Source organism: Pinus tabuliformis, chromosome 2_1 (assembly GCF_031772625.1).
Source record: "Pinus tabuliformis cultivar Carrire ecotype Pingquan chromosome 2_1, CPIR1, whole genome shotgun sequence".
Lineage (NCBI taxonomy): Eukaryota > Viridiplantae > Streptophyta > Pinopsida > Pinales > Pinaceae > Pinus > Pinus tabuliformis.
Window position 1 is genome coordinate 902,591,922 of NC_142299.1, and position 21,764 is coordinate 902,613,685.

The following is a 21,764-nucleotide window of genomic DNA, read 5'->3' on the forward strand; positions in this document are numbered from 1 at the left end:
CATATCATCATGATTTTTATAAATATTGGAAACATGAATAGCTTATGCCTACTAAATTTATCAGGGAATCAATTGGAAGGACAGATTTCTGTATCTCTAAGGGAGATATTTCTTTGGAGCAATTGGACTTGTCAAGAAATAAATTGAGTGGATTTGTCCTGAAGTTTTTTTCTAGATTATCAATGTTGACTTCTTTTGATGTTTCATATAACAACCTTTGTGGCCCAATTCCGACAGGGACACAATTTTCCACTTTCAATGTAACATCTTTTTACGAGAATGAATGCTTATGTGGGCTTCCTCTATTAACGTGCACGAAAAATGATAAGCCAAAGAGAACAATTGGTGGAGGCAATAGCAATAATAGTAATGCTAAAAGGGGATTGTTGAGCTATGCCAATGAAAAAGTGTCCTTGTTAGCATTGTCATTGGGATTAGGGATCAGGTTTGGTGGAGTTGTTGCTATGTTCATCATTTGGGACAAAGCAAGATGTTGGATAATGGGCATGTCCTCCAACACACAAAAACCATTTTATAGAGTTTATCGATTCCCAAAATAAGTCACAAGGCTTTGTCCATATAGCTCAATTGAATATTATATGTCTTATTACTATTATATAAGTTGTCTTTTCCCATAATTTCAAATACATATTTATTTTGGAGTTTACAGATTTCTAAAATAGATCACAAGGACCTGTCAGATACCTCAATATATTAGTGCATGTTTTATTATTATTGTATGAATTTTCTTCTCCTAAAATTTCAAATACATTTTTTAAAACTTGTTTCATTATCAACATAAAAACATGAGACATTTAATTTTATTTTTAAATTATTTTATATTTAAAGCGAAGATGTTCCTATAATAGGTTTTTCCTAAAAATTTCAAATACATTTTTTAAGACTGGTTTCATTATCAACATAAAAGCATGAGACATTTAATTTGACATCTTAAATTATTTTATAATTACAGTGAAGGTCTTACTATAATAGGTTTGGCTAGATAGATCTAGCCAATGAAACCTTTGGATTTTCGTCGTCCCTTTACGACTTAGAAACAAGCACCATACCTCTCGCTCTCGAAGTAGAAGGATTGCATTTGGCATTAACATTGGTGATGGCACGTCTGCAGTTGCCTTTACAAGCGGGCCTCACTCATGTTACTGCATGATCCAGAGAGTGAGCAGCGCTTTGAAGCAACATCTGGTAATGTTTCACATCAGCAATGTTATAGCTAAAGTCATTGCACATATCAAGAAGCTTCACAATGTCTTTCAGGGCGTCGTTAACCCACTTGGAGTTGCTCATAACTCAAAAAAATCTCTGAGCATCCATCTATCATAACACATTCCAACGAATATTCATATCAAAAAACTGTCAACAATCGATGGAACGAGATCCACAAATCTATAAAGAGTGGTTTTGTTTATATTAAAATGTTATCAAATATACGTGTGATAAATAAGCATGACTTTGATGTGTTGAATATTTATGGAAAATTCATTTTTGAAGAAGGGATTGATGTTGTCAAAGATGCGTTGAGAAATGTGGCCGTTGGTGTCTCGTCTGGTCTGGTTTTGGGTGAGAATTGGGTGTGTTGTTATTGTCACGAGGAAGGGGAGCAATGTCGGACGATGACCATCGGTTCGAGTCCAAGGACGATGTAGGGGCCTCCAAAACATTCCCTCAGTAGGCTGACACCATCTGAAAGAACCTCTTCAATGGAATTGACGTCTTCAAGGCGATCGTGATGTAGGAATTGACATCTTCAGTGGTAAAATGCTGGAAGATATTGTGCCATCTTCACACAATGTTACTTGTAGGATGGTTTTGTTAAGCTGTTGATTGGATGTCCCTCATGTTAGCAGTCTGAAATAATTCTATGATTGTGTCTATGTAGCAATGTCAAAGGTGTTTATGTGCTCGGGTCTCTGGAAGACAATGTTCTAGAAGGAGAAGCAAATTATTTGTATGAGAACAGATGAGGATGAAAAGGAGAGTAGCAGATTATTTGTATGAGAACAGATGAGGATGAAAAGGAAAGTAACATTAGTGATGATTTAGAAGTTAAATTTAAAGACCTAAAAATGTAGTAGCATGAAGATGGATAGTTTAGGACAATTCTCCACTCTCATTTTACGAAGGGCTTTTAGTGAATCCATGCAAGTGTCTTTTCATTTAAAAAATCAAAAGTGAAGGATATCAAGGTCCAAGGCCTCAAAATTTCAATGTGATTGGCGAAGTATTGTTTTATGAAAAATTGTGAGTGTGAAAATAAGCTTCAAGACCTGAAGCTTTGGTCTTGGTGTTGCCACTCTTGGAAAGAGAATATTCATGGGTTCAGAAACATATGAAAGATGTAGATCTTGCACATTTTATTGCAGGAAGGTTTAAGGTGAACCTTTTAAGGTTATGTCAATATTTGCATGTGTTTTGCAAGGGAGTGAATTGAGATCCTTGAATCTATCTGACAACGTGTTAGGTGAGAAGGGTCTTCGGGCTTTTGGGTCTTTCCGAAATTTTCAAAATGTCTTGGAAGAACTATATTTTCTGAATAATAATATGATTCTTTAAGGATGCTCCTAGAGTTATTTGTGAACTTCTTCTTTCCATTAAAAAGCTCAAGATTTTGCATTTCCATAACAATATGACTAGTGATGATGGAGGACAGAACCTTTCCCAACTTGTTAGAAATTGTTTTGTATTGGAGGGTTGTAAATGCTGGTACATGAGAGTAGTGTTATTTCTTTAGCAAGACCTCTAGTAGAGGAACAATTTGAAAAAAAACAGATTTGAGGGATAACAGGTTTCGTTAAAAGGCCCGATTGTGTTCTAGTTAGAGTATTTATGAATTTATCATCATATCTCATGATCATTTATTTGGAACTCAAAGTTTTCATTTAAAAGTTCTAGCTTTAGAGTTATTTAATTTAATGAAGTTTATTTGGCAAAAGTGAAGGATGGTTTACTAACATCTCATATTTTATGCTAAAAATCTATAACTACATGAAATATTACTTTTTGTTATTTGAGTTTATGTGCTCTTCTACATCCACATTATTTAATTTAATTAAGTTTATTTGGCAAAAGTGAAGGGTGATTTACTAACATCAAATATTTTATGCTAAAAATCTATATCTACATGCAAAAATACTTTTTGTTATTTGAGTTGACGTGCTCTTCTACATCAACCAGATATCGATTTGAGAATGATGAAGCTCGATTAAAATAATAAGTTCATTGAATTCTCAAAGGAGTTTGAAGAAGATATATCATTTTTGAAATTAAAAAAATGGGCATATCTTTATTTGTTCATTTAAAAAAGTTCCCTATATCCACGATAAAGCAACACCAATTTTGAAGTCCTTTGATACGAAATTATGTCCTTTGAAGAGGAGTAAGTCTGGGTTAGAAAGACTACATAATTTTGAAAATGTAGATGTGGTTATAAGAGACACTTAGCATAACATTCAAAATGGTAGTTCATGACCACTATTCATCTACGATGAGGATGGATATGTGTAACTTTTTAGTTCATTGCAGTGGTGAATTATTAATTTTATTTTATTAATATTCACTTTTTTACTTACTCTAGTGGGGGTATTTATTTTATTTTAATTAATATTCACTAATTTATTATTTGGTGAAATATTTGTTTTATTTTAATTAATATTTAATAATTTACTAAATATCACCAAATATTTGTTTATTTGAATTAAAATTCACTATTTTTTTATTCTTGTTTTCCAATATGATTTTTCCAAATTTTCTATTCCTTCCGTTCACCTTTGCAGATTTAAAAACCATTGGTAATTTTATAAATATGAAACATCTTAAAACATATATATAATTTTTTTATAAATATTAAAAATTCTAAAAACTTAAAAATATTTAATATTTTTTATAATATTTATTTTTTCATTATTATTTAAATGACAATCAAGTGCATTCATGTATTTATGACATTCTCTATATCGTATTTCATAATAACAAAACCAAAATATAATGGAAAATTTTAAATTATGAAATATTAATTTTTTTTTTATTAATTTAAATTTTTATAATTTATTATTTTTAATCAATCATAAAATTTGTTCTAAATAATTATAAATATTAATAGAATATATTTAAATATAAATAGAGAGTTTATATAATACTAAATTTAAAAATAAATATTGTTATATATATATATATATATATATATATATATATATATATATATATTAAGGGTGATATTTTTATGTATTTAATTAGAAATTAGATAATATTTAACAATATTATTTATGAACATATAATTAAAAATGATGAGTTTTGGGTGGAGAGTTAAATGTTGGAAGTAACACTACATTTTAAAATGCATATTTTCACCTTCACCCTATTAAATGTGTTGGCAATAATACATGAAACTGTATATTTTGAAATACATTTTTTTATTCCCCACCTTAATGATATATAATCAATTCTGGTGAGAATGAGGACATGTGGTGATATTGTGCATTTGAAACCATTCATATTAAAATGCATAGTTCCATTACCTCATTCACCATAATACATAATTAAAGAAGATGAACATGGGGTGGGCATGAAACATTGCATTTTAAAAGGTATAGTTTTACCCCCTACCCAAGGTGAAACTATAGGTGGAGATAGTGCAGGAAATTATACATTTGAAACTATGGGTGGTGTGGAGGGTGACACTGTATATTTTATTGTGTATGGGGGTGAAGGGAAAAATTATGCATTTCGCATTTGTTTCACCACTAAAAATCACAACTTTACCCCCCACCCATAGTGAATAAAAATGCAAAATTTCACCTCCCACCCCTACCCATAAATAAATACACAATTTCACCACTTAGAGTCCACCCATAATCAAATACATAGTTTTTCTGTGCACCATCATCCATGGCAATGCACAGGTTTGGCCCTCAACCTCACCCATAATAAAATGTGAAGTTTCACTCTCAATTCCCAATTATAACTATGAGTGGAAATGTGAGTTGTAACTATGTATTTTATTCGATGTGGGTGGAAGTGGAGGTGGCACTATGGGTGCACAATTTATAAATGACGGGAATTATATAATTTTTTGTTCGAAACATTATCATTTAATGTTTTAGTAGATTTATAAATTTGAATGTATTAAGTAATTTATTATCACTATGTTCAAAGCATGGCAAAGTAAAGTTATACTCTAAATTAAGATATGAAGTTTAAGCCAATATGTAGATAATAAATTTATATTATTTTTAAGTCAACAAGATGATCCAATTCATTAAGCATTAACCAATCAATTGGTTCCATTTTTCTATCATGTTTTCATTAATCTATAATGTTTTGCAAGCCATTAGTTTGATTACCTTGGGGTCAAGTGCGCCAAGTCTACATTACCTGCTTTATATTGGATACCATCTTTGAATCAGGGGGAAGTGCTCAAAATGAGAATCAATAACAACATTGAAAACACCCTTGAGGGGCCCTCAAGTGTAAAAAAAAAAACATGGAAACCTAGGTCAAATTTTAATCCCTAAACTTAGTAACTACATGGTAGATTAATTAACTAGACAAGTCAACAAAGTCCTTTCCTTCAAGGGTACTAATCATATATTTTTTTGTGTGTATAAATTGTATTGTGTACATTAAATCATTAATTAATCACCTTGCATTGTTTAATTAAATTACTATCCTAACATTGAAATTTTAGTGCATAAATGAACTAGGAATGCATGAAATATCATGATAAATATTAATTAATTAAAATAAATTCTATTTTATTTTTAAGAAAATAAGATGGAAAATACATAACTATACTTTGAATATAAAATAAGATGCAAAAATGAATTCTATGTGTAGAAGCAAACCAAAGTTTAAAATTAATCACTAAATTTGTGAATATATTCATAAACCCCATGAAATATAAGTATATGGAAATTAATCATAATTAGTAAATAAGTCTTGAATATGTACACTAATTGAACATGCAAAAAGAATACTGAAACATGCTTGTAAACTAATAAAAGTGGATGAGAAAGAAAAATAATATTCATAGAGAAAGACAACTTCATATATGCTCCAAGAAGGATTTATTCATTGATAAACATTTATGTACAACCAATGTTAACCCAAATCTTTTATAAATTACCCTGGCTTCATATAAGCATGATTTTTTGAAGATCATATGTTGCTCAAAACAATTTAAATTTAGCTTGTACGAAATGCTAGATATGCAAAGCCTTTACTGGCTCCACACTTAGATGTCTCAAGGATCTCTATGATTATCGAAGTGGTAGTTATTGAGACATTCCAAAGAAATACATATATGAAGAAAATACACAAAAAATTAAATGTCGAGGGAAGCACCTTTGCTTCCACCCTAATGTTGGACCTTAGATTGTAGCTTGCCTACAATTTCCAAAAACAATGCACTAGAGGACTAAGATAATGAGCTTAGAGAGAACATATATTTCACCCTAATATTGGAACTTAGATTGTAGCTTGCTTATAATATCTAACAAAAATGCACTAATAATGAACATAGAGATAACATAGTAGAAAAAACAAAACTATATCGACTCTCTCTTTTCTCCTCCCATTGCTCATATTCCTCTCCTTTGTTTTTAAAAACGGTAGGCAGGTAGTTGAAAAAATGTAAATATGACCTCTTGTATTTATGCTAGACATTACTTTTTTGGACATTTTTATTTCAAATTTGCAAGTAGAAAGAATTTTGAAGATCATATAGACTAAAACAACTAAAATCCTAGCTCAAATAAGATCTTCCACTCAATTAATAAGCACATGAAAATAGATTTGATGATGCATAGATTCCTATAATGTCAATTTAAAAAAATTGACCTCTCAATATCGAGGTACTTTAACGACAAGAACTTGATCAATTGAGATAACCCTCGGGGCTATTGTACTACTCCTACTATCTATATCACCTACCATATTTGAGTCAATATATCCTTGGAGAACAATGTTTGAATCTTTGGAGCATAGTTCCTAAGTACTGGTACCTATCAAATACCTAAGAATCGACTTTACTACATTCCATTTTTTATCTAGATTTTTTATATACTACTCACAATTCCCACTAAATGTGCAATGTCTGGACGCAAACATTGATGAGAAAGTAACCTTGACCGTATAGTATATATCCTCCTATGTCTTGGGACACACCTCCTTAGTCAATTTGAAATGGATATCCAATGGTGTACTAACTAGTTTTGCATCTTACGTTTTAAATATTTCCAACATTTTCTATATGTACTCACTCTAAGATAATGTTAACCTATGACTTTTTTTTATCTCTTGTTATTATGATACCAAGGATTTTGTCAGTAGCACCTTAATCCTTCATTGCAAATAAATTAACTATTTTTTTTAAGTACATTTATATCTTGCATGTTAGAATATGCAACAAACATGTCATCTACATATAGTAACAAGAAAATATATCCGCCATTATCTAGTCTCTTAAAATAAGCACAATGGTCAATATGACATCTACTATAACTTTGTCCTGTCAATTTTGAGGTCTAAATGAGTCTCAAAACAAAAATGTACAACCAAAATCAACATTATAATAATCAATAAGATTCAATATGATGATGTCAACCATGAGGGATGATTCACTATTTTTGTAGTAAAAAAGTAAAAAGATTAAAAAATAAAAAATAAAAAAACTACATTTTCGACTTGTATTTTCAACTTATCTCCCACGATTTTGCTCAACTTTTGAGTGGGATAACTTGTTGGATGTAAAATTTAATTCCTCATCCAAGTTGTACATCTATTGCATACTTTAGATGGACCTTGCTACACGAAAAATGAGAAAGACATGAAAACAGGTGATTGCTATCACGTTTTTTCATGTATTTTTCATTTTTTTAATCAAGGTCCATTGTAAGTAGGAAATATGGGTACTCCTTGGATGAAGAATTAAATTCTGCATCCATTAAGTGTTCCCACTCAAAATTTGAGTAAAATCGTAGGGAGATATGTTGGAAATATGAGTTGAAAAAGTAGTTTTTCTTTTTCCCCTCTAAATTTGATGATGCAATCTATTCTTATTTTATTATTTCCACTATAATTTTATAATATTTCTTAGGAGGCCCATTTTAGACCTCAATATTTCTCTAATGTTATAATAAACCTATCAAATTTGAAATATCACTACCTTGGAGCTTGCATTAAACCATACAAGCTCTTCAACCTGCATATCAATTTCTCCTTCCCTTTGACCTCATACCCCTGAGGTTGTTGCATGTAAATCTCTTCCTCTAAGTCCCCATGGGGAAATAATATCTATACATCTAACTATTGAAGATCGAAACATGTTACTACCATTAAAATTAAAATAGTTTTAACTAAAGTCATTTTAACAATAAAGCTAAAATATTTCATTGAAATCCATACCTCTCTTATATGAAAAATCATTTATAACAACTCTGGATGTATATCCTTTTTTTCCTCCATCTTCTCCTTCAACCTTTAGATTTATTCAACAATGCTCTTTTACCTAAATGCAATGAAACCAAATCCCAAGTCTTATTGTGTATCAAAGAGTCCGTCTCTTATTTCATGCCTTGATCCCATCTCTTTCTAGTTGATACCTACATTGTTTCTTCATATCTTTCCATTTCATTAGAATCAATAAAAAATAAAAAAACAAAGTATCCATGTTATCTTGTGTTTCTTTTATTAATGATCTTCTAGTGACCTTCCATGAATTTCCTCTAAATGTAACTACACAAGCTTCACTTCCCAACTATCCTATTGAATTTAGGTTTCTTATTAAATTAAGAATGTGCCTTACCGCTTTCAAGAACCGCCAGTTTCCATTATGTATTTTTTTCATTCTTTACCCTTTCCAACCATTTTACATTGTTTATTGTCACCCAGATATACCTATCCAAATCACTTTGAATATAATTTTGAAAAAAAAATCTATTGGGTGTGGCATAAAATAAGTCCCCTTAGTATATCACCCAAGAGTCAATAATATTTTATATTTAAAGGATAGCACATCCTACTACATTTTATTCCTTATTATTCTCTTATCATCCATCTCCTTGTTTTCCTTTTAGAGAGAAACGATATTTCTCTTTTGTCCTTTCTTCTTGGAATTCCAACATTCTATCTCCCTTTAGATTTGAATATGTCCTCCTTATACTTGCCATGATTCCCATGATCTTTCCTCTCTTCCTTTCTCTTCCATTATTCTCTATAGTCAAAGAATTTTTTAATGTCCCACCAGAATTTTCCTTTGCATTTCCTCACTAAAGATCACACTAACAAAATCACCAAAGTTTAAACTGTTTGAAGTAGAGAGAGAATTACTCATAGCTATGACCAGGCCATTCGAAATTTTCGCCAATGAGCATAAAAGAAAAAGAGCCCTAAACTCATCAAATTTTACTCCTACAAAAATCAATTAATTGGTGACCAAGTTAAATTCATTTAAATAATTACTAATATCCCACCTTCTCACATCTGCATATTAAATAAATGGTTCATAAGAAATAATTTTTTTTCATATAGTTTATCTGATTCCTTCATAAAATTCTCTATTGTCGTTTCTTTTGAAATGTTAAAACCCATTGATGCTTACAAGCACAATTGTATTGTTCCTGGTGCCTTTCTTTCATAATATCAAATTCTCCATCTTTCATAGTCATTAGCTTCTTTGTTATTCTTCCTAAAGGCAGTCTTTTTTTAATGTATATAATCCTCCAGTTTCATCTTCCGTGCTTGGTAGTTTTGGCTATTAAGCTTCATGAACTAAAACCTTGTTCTCCCATTTCTTCCACTTGATCCAGGAACCCTCCTTTCCTGTGATTCTTATCAACTAAAATACTTGTCATCTCTAATACTAGTTCTTATGAATATGACCACGGAGCAATAAAATGGAAATGAATTTGAAAATAAAGCATAGGATGACACAATATAAATAATACATAAATATATGTGGCTCGCCTAATTTGGGCTATGTCCATAGAGAAAAAACTAGTCCTTCCTTTTATTTCTTCCATAAAAATGAAGGGATACAACTTGTAGCACATCCATTGCAATCTCCTCTTCACTATCTCCTCTCTATCAATTATAATGCTCTCTTAATAATGCACAACTAAAATATAATGTCATCATAAAAACATGGTTCCATCTATGGAGAAAAACCCCTAACATAACTTCTATCTTCAAATCAACAACCTAATAATGAATGATCTAGATTGACTATGAAATTAAAATATTTTATAAGGTAATGGTCCCAAAAAATTATCTTTGAAGAGGCTCCAAAATATTATCTCCACACACTTTGGACCCCATGCTGACAAAATCGGAGGAAATAACCCCTACACTCTCTATCAATAATCAAAATCTAAATATGACTACAAACACTATATTTGAATTTGGAAGATAATTCAACCCCACAACCATTAGGGATAATATCCACAAGTGAACTTTTTATTATATATAATTCATAAGGAACAAGCAACTATGCATAGAGATAATTTTGTGAATGCACCAAAAAAATCCTCTATGTTTGTCATGTATAACACACTTGTTAATAGTATCAGGATATCATATCGAACAACAACATGAGATAATAGAAGACAAGGCTTTTTGCAAAGAAAGGAAAGAAATAATAAATGGACCTATATCTACTACCAAATCAAACCCTATAAATCATTTTTAATGACATGGACAATGCAATCATCAACATATCATGGATTTCACTTGATGCCATCAAGGGAAACTTCTACCATGATACAAGCTTGAAATAATGAATCAAGTGGCATGTGGATGCCATAAAAGTTCCTAGAAAAAGGGATTTCAAGCTACCATATCAACATAACCAACAATAATCCACCAATTTGAAAATTCTACTATAAAGGTCAAGCTAAGTTTGTGTGAATAGCTCAAGAGGAAAATAACATTAAGCGATGTTTTCACAATATTTCATTTCCATCCATCCAAATAGCCAAAGTTTGGGGGTTGACTATAGTCACAACCTTAAAATATAGCTAAGGAAGACTCATATAGAGCATGCATGGGTATGTTAAGACCTTGTGATCTATAAAATATGGGGCTATGGAATATCCATTTCATTAATATGGATCCTATTCAGAATTAAATTTTGATCTTTGAATTTCAAGATGGATGCAAATGTGGTCTATTACTTTTTTGTGTAATTTGTATTCATTGCTTCTGCAATCATTCCACTCTAGAATCCAATGGGTCATTAAAACCTTCATTCAATTCAAATGTGTACCCATTCACATGATATATTCTTATTTTCATTCCAAATAGGAATTAATATCATGCCTCACATTCCATTCAAACACTCCTAAATTTGTTTACAAGCTAATATTAGCACTCTACTCTTTATTGATGTGTAGTCACATTATACAAGCATTTATATGTATACACATGCATGAACCACTAAGAAAGGCTTTCATATTTTGCAGGTATACTCTAAGATTCCACCATGCCTACTCAACACTTTTGACATTATATATATATTTTTGTTCTGATAGATGAGGAAACTTAGGGGAAATGTAAAATTTGTTGATCAATGTATAAGAGGATCTAGAATCTAATTGAGAAGCAATACAATTAATGATCCCTTGCTGGACTGTGCACATTTTCCTAGAAAATTGGAACTAACTCTATAATTAAGGAATGAAGAACTCTTGCTCCTAAAAGATATGAATTTTCCTAAGATTGAACTAGAATTTATTGATGGTAGTTTATGGGCTCATGGTTTTGGAACTCATGATATTTTCCCATGATATTAAATATTATGAAGCTTAAGTGCACTCTAGGAGAAAGATAATTATGCATGTGAAGAAAATTGATGCATGCACACCAATACCCCCATAAATCCTAACTTGGGTACATATCATGCATGAAAAAATTGCGTCCTAACAATATGAAGCCATGTTAGGTATCCAAGTACAAAAGAAAATATATGAATGGTGAGCAAAGAGGGAAAAGATAGTGGGAAGAAATATTCCCGCAAAATAAGATATTGAAAAGTAAACTAAGTATCTTGCTATTAAGTAGATGCCTTCTTCACTCCCAAGTGAGCTCATAACTTTGTGATCTTTTGCTTAGTAATGGATGCGGTAAAGATGTATGTAATATATTATGCAGATGGATATTATTACAAATCAATGATATGATCATGAATCAATCTAAATGTAATGCATGTGAATACAATATGTAAACTACCATGGGCATTCCATAGGAAAACTTGTCACAACAGATCTCATAAAGTTATGCTTAAAATAAAAATAAAAATCTACTCTATTAATTTCTCCTTATATTTTTAGATCTTTTATTTAAAATGGTAAATTCTTATACATGAAATAGATAAAACATGGAAAAAATAGAGAATAAAAAAATAAAACTCACAAATTAACATAATATATAACCTAGGAAACCCTTTTGGGAAAAAACTGACCTGGAAGGTGAGGTTTCTCTGCTCTCTTTCTTTTAATGGAAAATGGATGAAATTAAAAAGAAGTGAGACCTATGTCTTGTGGGCCACTACAATGCACAAACCATCTTTATTTTCTCTCTCTCTCTATCCACCCTCAACTACTTTTATCATCGATGGAATAAAATATCCTCAAATAGAATGAAACCCCTTTTCCTCCTAGTGGCTCGGTTATAACACAGCATGATAGCCTACTATAGGTTAGATTTGACTCCATATCTTAAATAGAGTTAAAATGTGGACTCTTATAGAGTTTTATTCATCATGATCACATGGCTAGCCCATTTTCCATGAATAATGGGGGCTCACCTGGAACCTCTCGAATTATGGTGGTGAAATCAGGAAAGTCAGCTTCTAAGTGGCATAACTTTTGCATATGGCCTTTGATTTAGGTTATTATTGCACTATTGGAAAGGTATCTATGTGTGTAATAGCATAAAGAGGTGTCATTCTCAAGCAAAAATGTTTTACCCCCAAATGACACTATTTGATTCCTCAAATTACTCCAAGAAGGTTTTTAGACCCCAATTTTCCAAACTGGGTCCTAGTAAAAATGGTTCTGTTGTAACCACCTCTCAGCCCCTTAACCAAACCTAGCTATGGAAGGTTATTTATTCATTTTGAATTTATCTCTAAGGCTTAGGATTTTGAATAACTCATTAAGAGCTTTCAACAATATATTTTTTTTCTCAATCCAAGTCTCAAATTAAGCTATGCATGTTAGAAAAAGTCTCCTATATGAAGAGGTCATGCCATCACTGGGCATCACATGGCCTATGTTAGGCTTTGGTGGAACTTCCATTCCATGTCAGTAGGGTCCATCAGGAACTTAAGTAGTGGAGATTTAGGTCCACATCTCATTAGAGCAACAACTGTAGGTTATCAAGTTATAAAATCTTGGGGTATTAGTTTCCCATCAGCAAGGTTCCACAACTAGAACCATGGAAAGACCGACCCATGATCCTTCATACCCCCATATTCACAAGGCCAACATAGTGCTAGTAGAGGACGTGGGAAACACGGTTTCACGTTGGAACCACACCCATTTTATCCAAATCTCATTAATACACCCCTTACAAAGTTATCATGGTGTTGGTGGTAAGCGGTGGGTGATAACAGGGTTCTATGATGGAACCATCAACCAAGATCCAACACCTCCATTTTATCTTAGTGTCTTGGTGTCAAGGTTCTTTCCTCACCTCACTCTTCTCCAACCTCAATTAAAAGTGTCAAGGTTTGAGGTTTGAAACACCACTAATCCATGACACCTCGGTGCCTTGCCATAGAGGTTTCCTCACTTCCGTCAATTGCAACCTTGATTAAAAGCACAGAATTTTGAAGCCTCAGACTCAACAACCTAAATCCGTTGTATTGTGTGCTAAAGGTGGATTCCACCAATCCATGTCATCTTGGTGCCTTTCCATTAGGGTTTCTTTTCCTCCCTCTATTCCAACCTTGGTTAAAGTGTCAAGTTTTGAGGTTTGGTTGTCGATGGATGATGGAAATGTTTCACTACCCAAGGTTCCACTCATTTCCCTTTGTGTGTTTGATTTTCGGCCTATCGGTGTAGGATTCTCCCATAAAGGTAATGTCATGCCATTTAATCCCATTAGTTTTGTTAATTCATTTAATACCACACTTTAATGATCTTTGTTGAATAGGGGAGCGATTGCCCAAAGTTTGTCTTCTTGGATTCCATGGCGCGGTGGTCTGAAGCCCTAAAACCTCTATTTCCAAGTGATCACCAATAGTAGGAAAGAGGTGTCCCTATCTATGAATATTTTAGTTCTTGAGGCAAGAAAAGGAGTAATCCCAACCTAGAGCTCATTCATCCCTCACAACTTAAAAAGGAAAAGATACCATGCCAATACAAATTCTGATGACCTCTTACAAGTGATTAATTATGCTTCAAAGGCATATAATTTATCAAATTACCAATATGATCACACTCGTTGGTATACCATTCATATGTATGATTCCAAAAAACACAGTCTAGGCTACGAGAGCATACATAGACAAGTTTTGGTATATCATAGTACCAAACAACACAATCTAGTTAATATAATACAGATGTAACCATACAAGGCATCTTTCCATTTTTTAAATTCATATCAACTAATATATCATGAAAATAATGAGAATAAGAATAACCTTCACCATTAAGGAATTCATTAACATTCAATAATACACATGAGCTCATTCCATAGATGAGCCGTTGATGAGACATTACATATTATAACTCAACATATGAATGCATTTGACTTATCTAAGTATGTAAATATGGTTGGCAACTGAAGGAGGTACTTCAACTCTCCACCCAACCATAGGTTAGTTGCACTGAAAATTTCGTAGAGTTGACCACCCATGAGTCTAATCCAAAGTCTACGAGGATGCTTTCTCAAAGAAAATCCACACCAAATATTAATAGAAATCCATGCGATGGAGTTCCATATACTAGTGGTTTAACAACTACTCTATGGAAAGTAAGCACCACAATGACTCAGTTACTCTCTAAGTTAAATCACAGGGCTTCAACCAAAGTCTAGATGGGCTATTGCTAAGTTACAGGGGATTGAATTCATTGTTTAGGTGGTTTCAAAATTATCCTTTCATAGCAAGAACCATAGGGGTCTATAATCCACTCTATAGGTGGTTTAACAACTCTTCTAACGAACACCATAGTGGCTCAGGTTACCCTATCCAAGTGGTTTAACAATTGTACAACAAGCACCATAATGAGTCACTTACCTCTCAGTTCCATCAGATGGATCCCAAGGTCCAAATTGGGTATTGCTCATTTCCAAGAGATTGAATCCATTGTTTATGTGGTTTCACATCTATGTTTTCATAGAAATCACTGTATGGGTATCCATTCCACTGTATAGGAGGTTTAAAAGCTCTCCAACAAGCACCAAAGTGGCTCATATTTCCCTATCCAACTAGTTTAACAACTATATAGCAAGCACCATAGTTTTAGTCGTCCACTAAGATTCCCATTGACCACACATTCTTAGGAAGATAATTGAGTGGGATAAAAAACACACCAATATAGGGAATATCACTACAAATCACTGAGCATTGGGCATAGTCATAAATATAATGTTTCTCCTTCTTTGTTTTTTCTCTAGTAATCCTTTCATTCCACTAGATGTTCTTTACTTCTCCAATCTCTTCTGCTTCTTTGTTGAACATTATATTTTGGCTCTAGGTAACAATTCTATTCTAGCCTCAATCCATGAGGGGGGAATATGGATGGGCACAATCCTCTATCCATGCACCCAATCCCATCTCTTCAATTTCTATAAGTGTTAGTGATTGAGTGACCAAGTGAGGTGTTAAAGAATTTAATGTGGTCGTCTATCGTCTTCTCATAACTTGCAAAAAACCCTCCCACTTGGGCTTTGCATCTACATGTCCACACCTTCCATCAACCATTGATCACATTATGCATTTAATGTTTACAAGTTTTCAGGTTTGGTTCTATCCAATTATCAATCTCATGTTGGTGATACATAGTTATATCCACATACACAGGGTTGAAGAAAAAGTGTTATTAGACATGTTAGTTGATTCCTCCTTTGTTTCCACTTTGAAGGTTTCAAGATGGATGAAAAGTAATATAATTATCCAAACCAGATTGTTCCTCCCCATTTTGAGAGGCGTTTGGTCCCCTGAAGCTTCTACTAAATGAGGTGAGGAAATTTTCCTTCACCCTTTCTTGGGTGTGCCAACTTTCCTTACCTAGAATTTGTCCTTTCAACCTAATATTCCAAAGGTCATGTTGCTGCTATCTTGTAGTTGTAAACCTCTTCTACAAAATTCTACCTCTATCAACTCTTCCTGAGCATCTCGTTCCAAATTATCTATAGAAGGTAGGACTTGTTCCTCTTCTTGATCTATCAAGGAAGGATAATAGAATTTCATATCCACCACAAAGTAAATGCACATGTATGGGGATAAACTAAGTATACATGTGTTATCTCCCACCTTTTCCAATATCTCAAAGGGAACATATCGTAGAGCCATGATTTTCATACCAAGACCTTGAATCACGTCCTTGTTCAGCTATAACCATACCTTATCTCCCACCTTAAATTACCTCTTTATTTGTGTTGATCATGCCTATCCTTTTATTTTTCCAATGACTTTTGTAGTGTCTCCTATACCTGTAGATGGATCTACTTGATCTTTTCAACAATTTTTTCTATCCTTAAGGCATCCCTTGTAAGATCCTCCCTCACTCCATATTTCCTGTTGGGCCCAAGAATTGGCATCCTTTCACCGCTTTTTTCTTTACCTTCTTTACCATTTTTTCCTTCATAACCATATCCTTTTATTTAATTGATTATCTTTTTGACTAAGCTATGCCACTTTCCCATGCCACTCTAACTTATGTAGGTTTGATTGCATTTGATGAAAGGATATATTTTTGGGTTTCTTTACTAAAAAAATGATAAAGAGGAAGGTTTACAGAATGACCTAGTTGGTTAGGATGTTGTTAATCCATTTTTCTAGATGACGAGATGCTATTTTTTCTAGGATTCTACACCATCTTGATACCTTTGTTGTTATTTTGATGTTGATACTTTGTTATGCGATGACACAATTCTCAGTGCTATTTTAAGTAGTTAATGTGTAGTATGTTACTTAGTGGGGTCAACTAGGACTGTTGTGCTAATAGGGACCAAAGTTTCTTGAAAAAGTGACCAATTTGGCCACAATAGTTATGATTCTAGTATTTTAGTTACTTTCTAAAACAAGGCAACTGTTATGAAACCAACTCACAAAAAGATAGAAAAGATATATCAACACCTTATAAATGAGCCTCTTAGAGGGGGAAACCTCCTTTACATTACACAAATGAACAATTCTCAGATGATACAAATTACAAAACCTCCTTTCTATATATAAGAGTCTAAGGGGTCATAATATAATCAGAGCCGATATAACAATAATAATGTAAGGGCACAATAATAACAATAGTGGGCTTCTATGGGGCATAATAATAACAATATGGGGACTACATGGGCACAACGATATAATAAGGGGGTTGTACTAATAAAATAAGGGGTTAGACTAGTAATATAGTGACCTAACTTGCCCCTCTCCTCCAAAAAGTGTTGTCCTCAACGCTTGAGTAGTTCCTAATGCTTCTGTATAAAATTCTTTGTCCTCCCATGTGGAATCTTCAATAGGTAAGTTCTTCCACTTGATGAGATACTCTAAAATTTATCAATTTCGTAGCTGTCAGGTTCTTGTTTCTATGGCTACTCCAGGTTCCAATATGATTTTTCCTTCCTCTTCAAGTTCTGGAAATATTATTTTAATTGGGATATTCTGCAACTTTTGAATGAGTGGCCACACTTCTCAACAACCATAAGAATCGTTGGCTCAACAACCATGAGAATCGTTACCTTGCAAAATAATTGAATACAAATATCCCATATTCTATCATAAATACTATTAGATCAATCCCTATTAATTGCATGCTGCTAATATTGTTTAATTGTTTCTATAGATTTACAATCCACTGTTGTTCCAGAATATTAACTATCTGTTATCACAAACTCATAAAGTTTCTTATGCGTTTGATTGGTTGATTTTGTTTATGATTGCTAACGTAAGGGTTGATGATTGTGTGTGGTTATGGATGAATGACTTAATGCATGTAAGGAATCAATTTCAAGAAGTGCTACTTATTTTTTTACAAAGTGATCCTAGAATAGATGAATGCTCTTACATTTCTGCAAGTGTGATTTTCATTTTCAAAGTTGTGTACAAAGAATCATTATGCATTCAAGCATTGATTTGAGAGTGAGATATTTTATTGAATTGACTTCCATTCCTACAAGTATGAATACTTATAGTAACCTTTTCCTTTCATTGAAGGATAATTTCTTTTAGAAGGACATCATAATGATAATTAGGAACTAGTCAATGTCAGTTGGCAATTTCTACCTACACATATTTGCATGATAACCTTGAAATAAATAGTCTCACCCTAGTTGATAATTTTTGTGTGAGTGAATGCCCTTTTTTATTAACATAAGTAATTTTCCCAACACTGCCCATATGCAATATCTAAAGGCGAAGGTGGAAAATACCGAAAATAAGTTTCAGATGAGGACTTACTAATAGAAGTGTGAACTATTATATATATATATATATATATATATATATATATATATATATATATATATATATATATATATATATATATATATATATATATATATATATATACACACTTCATTTTTTATTCTAGGACATCAGATACTTCTAATTGTAACCCCTCAAAAGATGCATCAAAGTCATGTTGACTACTTTTGTGTAGCCATATGTCTCTGGATGGAATGTTGTAGACCTATTGAGTTTCATGTCCATATTATTTGATAATGTAGTTCTGTTGATGTTTTTTGACTTGCCAACAAATGGGATCTCCCCAGTATTAAGTCCCAACTAGACCTCACACTGTTTGGTGCAGGAATCCCATCCGGTACAATGCCCTGATTTCCATTACCTTAGAAATTTTCCTTAGCTATTTTTGTACAGTGCATGAGAGTGTTATGCTTGTAACTTCAAAAATCGAGGTGAGTATGTCTAGTGAGTGTGTAATGTAACTTTGTGACTGGGTTCTCTTATTGTAAGGAAGAGGATAAAAATGAGCCTCTATATGAGAGGTAGTAGTACCATCCAGGGAGAGACACACGTGAAAACACCAAGGTTTTGTCCAACATCTAGTGGAATAGTCCACATCGGATGCGATAGTTGTTAAAACCAAAGTGCAAGGGAAAACACGTACACCATCCAATAGAGTAGTCCACACAGGGGTGACAGTTGTTATAATAAAGAAAACAAGAATGGTTTGTCTAATGTCTAACGGAGTAGTCAACATGGATGATACAAAAATGATAAACAATACAACACATCTTGAAAAATGTAAGTACCAATGGGGATACTTGACCATTGTGACTCTTCAATTTCCCTCATGACTGTTTGACTTCCTATGAATTTTCGACTTACATGACTCTTCAACTTCATATGTGCATCTCTTGGACTTTCACATTACATTACATTTGATTACAAAAAGTATGGCCCATAGTAGTGATGTGGCCAAGACAACTCATGACACAAATTGACATGACACTACTGACATGTATTGGTTGACTGTGGTGTCCGTGTCGAGCTGCTATGTTGCTGAGTGATGGGTGTGCTCTCGGTGTATCATGTCTTCACCTCCGCATGGAAAAGTGTGCAGGGTCTTCGATGGTCTTGGTATTTTCTTGATGGTGCACGTGTATGTGTCCTTTTCTCTTGCTACTCAATGTGCTTCATATGTTCGTTCAACTACGAGAAAGTCTTCTAGAATGCATTCCTTCTTCATCTCGTTCATTGTCATGCCATGTTTCATCAATTTACCTATTCTTGCAATCACTCATGATGAGACGACTTCAAATCCCGAAATGTCCTAGTCTATCATGATGCATTGTTTTCCATTTCGGGTGTAGGTGGCTAGGAGGGAGGACAAGGGACTAAAACTACACAAAGCAAAACTCAGGTCGGGATGAGAGGCTCCAAAGCAATGTCGGGAAAAACTGCACAGATGTCACTAGGAGGAATATTTACACAATCTGGGACAGTAGTGATAGCTGCAAGGTAAAACCCAACTGAGCAGAACTACATAGTTCCTAGGAGGAAGACAAGGCAGGGTGTCGAGAGGAACTGTTGGGAAATTTTGCACAGTTTTCAGGATCAGGACTAGGTAGGTCATTCAGAGGTCCAACTAGGAATTTGTGTGGTTTCTCTGAGGATGACATAATGGGTAGTGAGAGGCACTGACGGACATTTCTACGTAGTTCTCCAGAGAAATGTTGGATTGGGCTATGGGGAGCTGCTAGTCACAACTACGTAGTTTTAAGGGACAGTGTCGGACAGGCAGCAGGGGCCTTCCCGACACAAGTGCGCAGTTTCCGAGATGAGTGCAGAGTGGGGCAGCAAGGAGAGTGCCAGTCAAATCTGCTCAAGTTTTAGGGATTGAGCAAAGCAAGCTAGTAGGGGGTTGTCCAGTTAGATCCACATAATTTATTAGAATAGTGTAGTGGTAGGCAGAAGAGGCCTGAATCACATGACTGTGTAATTTTTGCAAGTAGTGTAGGGTAGGCATCTTAGGATGTACGCGTAGTTTTTGAGAGCAATGTAGCCTAGGGTAATAATGTAGTTCAGGTTTCCAGTATACCAGAGGGAGGATTGATGAGTGATCTTGTGGGAGGCACAGATTGGATCAAACTTGGGGCAAACTTATGTGTAGTTCTGGCAGACAGTCAGCTTGTTCACTTCTAGGATTATGCAATGCAGGCTGCCTCGAGGGAGAACCTCAAACTTTGCATAGTTTTGGGAAGCTGGGCAGGGTAACTAAGAGCTGAGATAGCGTAGTGTAGCTCAGTAAGGGTCTGATTGAAGGAGGGTTGTTCAGTCGAAATATTTTCAGAAAAAATGGCTAAGTGTGAGAGCAAGTGAACTTGTGCATACATGACATTGTGATCACACACTTAGCATGACTCGACAACAAGGAACCTCAAACCAACCAGGCAAACATGTGCTCAGTGAGACTATCTTAAATGTTAAGAGCGACAAGCGTGACGCTTGAGATAGATCTTCAAAGGACCATGAAAAAACTTGTGTGATAGTTCTTGCAACTTTGTGTGTGAGTATGAACAATGTTCACAGAGTGAAAACAACTCATGCACACAAAGATAAACCTTAAAAATTGCTAGAATAAGTTTGCAAGCATGACATAGTAATCAACATGCCAAAATACGACCAGTGGTCAATCAAGGGTGTAAAGACTCGAAAAGAGCTCATGGAATGAGCCCAAGTGTTTGAAACCATCAGGGGAAAAATCAGGAAGGCTCCAAAATTTGGATGCAAGCCAAAATTTTGGAGGGTGTTGTAGTCACTACAACACTTGGCGACACATTGGTTGAATACTAACTTCTCTATTTTGGTTCATTTCTAGTGCAGGGCCTTGGTATTTCATGGAGTATTGATTCGTTGTGTAGGTTACTTCGACTTCCGCACTTACCCCATGGAAAAACATAGTTCACCTTGTACCAACTCATTCGAACACAAAAAAAGATTAAGCCAAATCACAATGTTTCAAAATCAGGAAGGGTAGTTTGCTTCGCGAGCTTAAGATTTTAAGAGTATAAGTTTTCATCTATGGTGTTTCTCCACTACTAGTAGGCTTGGACAATAC